We start from the raw sequence: 6000 nt of genomic DNA on the forward strand, positions 1-6000 counted from the left end.
TAGTGGGCAGGCAGGGCTGTGGCCGGCTGTGTGGCGTGCTCTAAGGGGCCCGGCTGATGTGGAAGTCTGGAGGTACTGGGATCCCTTCAGCCCCTCCATATTCCTGGACAATACCTGGATGGGTCACCTGGGCCCCCCTACCTGGGGAAGGTAGCCTGTGGCTCTCTCCAGCAAGGCTTTGCCATGGAGCGGCAGCCGCTCAGCCCGAGGCACCTCCCTGTTATGGACCACCCGGGGCCTTTGGGCTGACAATCTTAGAAACCCGGCCTGCTGAGGGTCACTTCTCCTATCCCCACTGCTTCCTAGTCACAGGGATTGGAGATATAGTCAGGAAGGGAATAAACATCTCGTTCTGAACAGTTTAGACATGTGTCAAGAGTCAGGCATCTAGACAAGGTATCTGATCTTTTTACTTCAAATATGTATTCGTTTGATGAACTTTTAAAGTCTAGCCCAGGTCTTAGTGATACAAAGCTGAAGAAAGATGTGGTTCCTGCCTTCAAGGAGCTCATCATCTCAGTGAAGTAAACAAATAATTACAACACAAACTGTGCAGAGCATAGGGGTAAAAAAACCCAATCTTGTAGGGTGTCAGAAGGCAGGAAGGGTGGCAGTCAGGGTGGCTTTCCAGAGGAGGGGTATTTAAACTGGGCACTGATTGAACAAGAGGAGCTCCCTAGGCTGCTAAGATGGAGTGGAGGAAGGCCCTTCCACCTGGAGGGACGGCAGGAAGCATGAGAGGCCATGGCTGCCGGGAAATGGGCAGTAACTTGATAGCGATGAAACACAGGGAGAATGGGAAGGCAGCTGGAAAGAGAAGTGGAGCCAGGTCATGAAGTGTTGATAGGATTTCTTCCAAGAGGTGACCTCCCTTGCCCATGGGATCTTATCCCAGGCAACTAGGGGGCCACTCCCTATGGCCTGGTGCCCAACGAGGCTCCAACCTTGTGGGATTAGGGAGGCTCCAACCTTGTGGGATTAGCTCCTAGAAGGTGTGGCAAGGAGATCCCTGTTCGCCTGCCCCTTTTTTTTAGGGGACAAGGGATTTTAGAGTAAAAGAATGGGTGTTGCGGTGGGAAGGGGAGGAGAACTGGAGATTTGGAGATAAATAGATCCCTGGTTTGGTTTTTCCAAGTGGCTTCTCTCTGTCCCACAGTGCTTTGAGACCATTTTGGAGCCTGAGCGCATGAGTCTTGGAGTGTGTTTAGGACGTCTGCACCCTCCCCGGGCAAGCCACTGTTCAAAGCCGGGAATTTCTGTCCCCAGTGAGCTCCCACTCTGCTGCTGTGGGTCCCTGAGCTCCGCCTGGCAGTGCCCACCATCCTTCTCCAAACCTCAGCTCCCGGAGGAGGCCTGGATGGAGGTGCCAGGAGGGACAAGAGGATCTCCAGAAAGCCCACATCTAAGATTTGGGGGCTGAAGCCACCCTCACCACCCTCAGTGGTTAGAATCGTTCGCTTCTGAGTTAGGTCCAGGCGGTCGGAGCCTCCATTCTCTTGTCCCATTCCTGTTGTTTCAATTTTTTTTTTTTCCAAGACAAACAGCCGCACAGCTCCATCTCTTAATGAAACTGTTTGATGTTAATTAATTATGCAGCAGCCTCATTTGAATTCACAGGCTGTGGCTTCCCAGCTTCTTACCCACTCTCCTCTGCCAGGAGCCCTGTATGTGCCTCAGGCAAAACAGAGACTTGATAGCGCTAGTGTCTGCCCACTCGCAGGCAACCCTCCCAGTCATTCTGCCACATCTGGAGCGGGACACAGAGGCTGGCCCCCAGGCTGGCTGCTACACTGGGGGCATGTTGTGAACCCTTGCATCAACCAAAGAAGCCAGGGCACTTGAGTATTATCTAGTTCCTCCCCTTTACTTACCAGCTGCTGCCCTTAGACAGGCATTAACCTTAACCTGGCTTTAGTTGCCTCTTCTGTAAAACAGGAATAACACTAATTTCATCTCAGTGGACCATGTCTTGTCTATCTTTGTGTCTCCGGGTGTTAGGTACATGGAAGGGGCTAAATAAGTAATTTTTTTTTAATCAGATGACCTCTTTGGATCTCTTTCAGAGGTTAACTCCAGGATTCTACAGCATCCCCACTTTTAGCAGGGTCCCCAGTTCCATCTGCTGTAACCATAGGCCCTCTGTGATGGTTAATACTGAGCGTCAACTTGATTGGCTTGAAGGATACAAAGTATTGATCCTGCGTGTGTCTGTAACTGTGTTGCCAAAGGAGATTAACATTTGAGTCAGTGGCTAGGAAAGGCAGACGCACCCTTCCTCTGGGTGGGCACCACATAATCAGCTGCCAGTGCAACTAGAATATAAGCAGGCAGAAAAGTGTGAAGAGACTGGCCTTGCCTCCCGGCCTACATCTTTCTCCCGTGCTGGATGCTTCCTGCCCTTGAACACTGGACTCCACGTTCTTCAGTTTTGGAACTCAGACTGGCTCTACTTGCTCCTCAGCCTCCAGATGGCCTATTGGGAGACCTTGTGATTGTGTGAGTTAATATGTTAATACTCAATAAACTTTCCTTTATATATAACTATTCCATTAGGTCTGTCCCTCTAGAGAACCCTGACTAATAAACCCTCTAACCTCTAAGTAGCCACAGTGATGCAGCATCCACTGTGTACAGAATCTAGTTCTCATCAAGGATACCCACTAGGGCCATGCAGGGCACACCACGAAGGCTCTGCTTTGGAGGAGACATGGTGGAAAGGATGGTGGCCGCTTATGGCTTGAATACTAAGCACATGGTGGAGCGATAAGGCCATGTCCTGTGCTGAGGACCATGGTCTGGGGAAGGGACAGTGGTGTTGAGGCAATTTAAGTGGCAGAGCTGTATGCCCTTGAAATCTCCATAGGTGTCAGGCCAGGTGGGAGGAATCATGTTAAGAAGGCACCTGAAAGGGCAAAATTCACACTGAGTTACAGTGGGTGGGACCTGAGCTATCCTTCATGGCAGAGTAGAAGGTGGGAGGGGGTCGCCAGGCAGTGAATCTCAAGCTTTCTAGGGAGGTGTCCTTTAGCTACAGATCCCTTTCCTGGAAAATGTGCATGTGCACCTCCGAACCCCAAGGGCAATGAGGCCTGCTTCAAGCTCCTAGGTCTGAGGTAGAGGATTCCTGCCTGGTCTGGGCAAAGACATGTGGGCTTTAGAAAAACCAGACAGGAAGAGAGGGCCACAGGGACAGTGGGAGCCAGATGGCCTGCCCAGGGTCTGTGTGGGAAATCCGAGGGGACCTCCTAGGAAAACAGAGCTCGCTGTGGGAGAGGTTTTGTCTGGAGATGGAGGACTGATCCTGGGACCGCGAGGGTAAGCAGGCTGCGACCTCAGAACACAGGAGCAAAAGGGGAGAGGGCTCTGACATGGCACTGGGGGCAGAGGTAGGAACAGAACCAGGCACGAAGAACTTCCAGCCCTTAGGGTGGTGGGTGGGGCCAGGAGGTGGGGCAGGGAGGCTGCTGTGAGAAAATCGCCAGACTCTGGTGTGAGAGGACCCATCACCTCCTTGAATTCAACCTTCAGAGGAACGTGTGTGAGAGCCATTATGACTCCATGCTATCAATAAGGAGACTGGGCTTGGAGAGGTTGGGAGTGAGGGGCATGGAGTTGGAGGAAAGAAGGGAAGATGTTACAGAGGCAGGTGCTTGTGGAAGGGCAAGTGCTGGGGCTCTGAACTGGTGTCTGTATGATTCCTAGTGCTGTGCTGCTCACCCGGGGCCATTGGTGCCAGCTCTTCCGTGGGCACTTGCACTCTGGCTGCCACTGTCTACCTTTACCTCACCAGTTGGCAGCCAGATTCCTCCAGACCAGTGATCAGAAAGGGCCTCTGAGTCTCTAGTCCCTGGTCACTAGGCTCTCGGGATCCTGCTCTTTCTATGGGAGCTGAGTTGGCAGGAGCTTGGCTTCTGACCAGCTGCTGGAGGAAAGATGGGAGTCAGATCTTCAGAAGGGTGGACCTTTCTTGGTGGATCATGTTCAAGAAACCAAAGAAGAGAGGCAGTTTGAGTATTGGAAGCAGGCCTGATGGGGAGGCTGGGAACTGGGACTGGGTGCTGCTCTGTCACTTGCTGTCTGATTAGTCTTGGGTAAGTCACTTTTTCTCTCTGGTCCTTAGTTTCTTAATTTGTAAAATGGGATAATTCATCATTCATCCACCTGCCTTTCTGTCCATCCATTATTCCATCTATGCATTCTTCCATCTATCCACCCACCCACCCAGCAACTATTTATTGAACGTCACCTCTATGCTGGGTACTGTATGTGGCATTGAGGATACACAGCGTGACAAGGTTGACATGATCCCTGCCCCTTGTGGATCTCAGATTGACCAAGGAAGAAAGATACTAAGTAATAATGACAGTAATAATGATAATATAATAATAATGCCTGTCTTCTATGGCTGTTTGGGGACTAAACTAATGAGACAGTGTAGGAGAGGGGTTTTATGAGCATGTTCTTGCTAGGAGTTCTTATTGTCAGAAGTCCTGCCCAAGCAGGAGCTAGAGAGGCCTTCAGCTCTTTGAGCCTATGACAACGTTTAGTCCAAACAAACGTCCGTTCCCTCTCTGTTATCCATCTCAGCCAACTCCTGGAGCTGCTTTTCCTTCCTTTTGCTCCCTGCCTCTAGCTTCCTGCTATGTCTTGCCTGCAGGAGAGAAAGGAAACCTCAGTGATCAGTCACATCCCTGCCCTGGTGGAGGGGTGGGATGGGGGAGCTGAGCTAGCTGCTGCTAATTAGCACCACTGAACCTTGGCCAAGCTGGAGAGGCAGATAAAGGGAGGTGGCAGAACGGGGGCGGTACATGCATGGTCCTGTTGAGGGTGTCCTAGGCCCAAGATTCTCTAGGGACAGGCCCTGAGATAACCCCTCTTCCATGCCATCCCTTGGCTGTGCCCAGCTAACATCACCCATGAACACACAGTGGAGAGGGGAGGCCTATATGGTAGTGGAGGAAGTGGATGACTCAGAAGAGAGGACCCTTCCAACTGCTGCCTTCCTTCTCCAGATTCAGGGGAGGTAGTCTCCCCGCCTTCTTAGTATTCTCATCTCCAGATCTCAGTGTGGGCTGTTGCCTCTGTATGGAATGCCCTGCCTTCGTCACTACATTTCACCTGTCCTTCCAGACCAGAGAAGATGCCTCCTCCACCCAATCTGCCCTACCCACTAGCTGGAAGCAATACCTTCTTTCCCTAAATGCCCACAGCACTTGGTTCATGCCTTGCTTATGCATTTATCCCACTCTCCTTTGCATCATGCATGTTGGGCATGGGTCTTTTCTCCCCACCATTCTTAGGTAGACCTCCACCTAAGTCCTCGCTTTCTACACAGCACCTTACACAGTGCCTGATACTTAGTAAGTGCTCAGTGAAGTGAATCAGACAATGTAAGAGTGTCTCTGGGCCTCCTGGGTGTTCACAAGCCAGTTCTGAAGGTGCATGGAGGTATATTCCCATTTTACAGATGAAGGAATTGAGGGTCAGGGAGGCCAACTGGTTTTGCTCAAAGCCAAATAGCCAGTAAGAAGTGGAGACATCAGCGTGGGCAACATGGCGAAACCTTGTCTCCACTAAAAGTACAGAAATTAGAGGCTGTGCACAGTGGCTCACGCCTGTAATACCAGCACGCCTGTAATACCAGCACTTTGGGAGGCTGAGGTGGGCAGGTCATGAGGTCAGGAGTTTGAGACCAGCTTGGCCAATATGGTGAAACCCCATCTGTACTAAAAAAATACAAGAATTAGCCAGGCGTGGTGGCATGCACCTGTAGTCCTAGCACTTGGGGTGCTGCGGCAGGAGAATCTCTTGAACTTGGGAGGCGGAGGTTGCAGTGAGCTGAGATAACACCACTGCACTCCAGCCAGGGTGACAGACCGAGACTCTATGTCAAAAAACAAACAAACATACAAACAAACAAAACCCAAAAATTAGCCAGGCATGGTGATGCACACCTGTAGTCTTAGCTGCTCGGGACTCCAGCCTGGGCGACGGAGCGAG

Source organism: Rhinopithecus bieti, unplaced genomic scaffold (genome assembly GCF_001698545.2).
Source record: "Rhinopithecus bieti isolate Rb0 unplaced genomic scaffold, ASM169854v2 scaffold_11964, whole genome shotgun sequence".
NCBI lineage: Eukaryota > Metazoa > Chordata > Mammalia > Primates > Cercopithecidae > Rhinopithecus > Rhinopithecus bieti.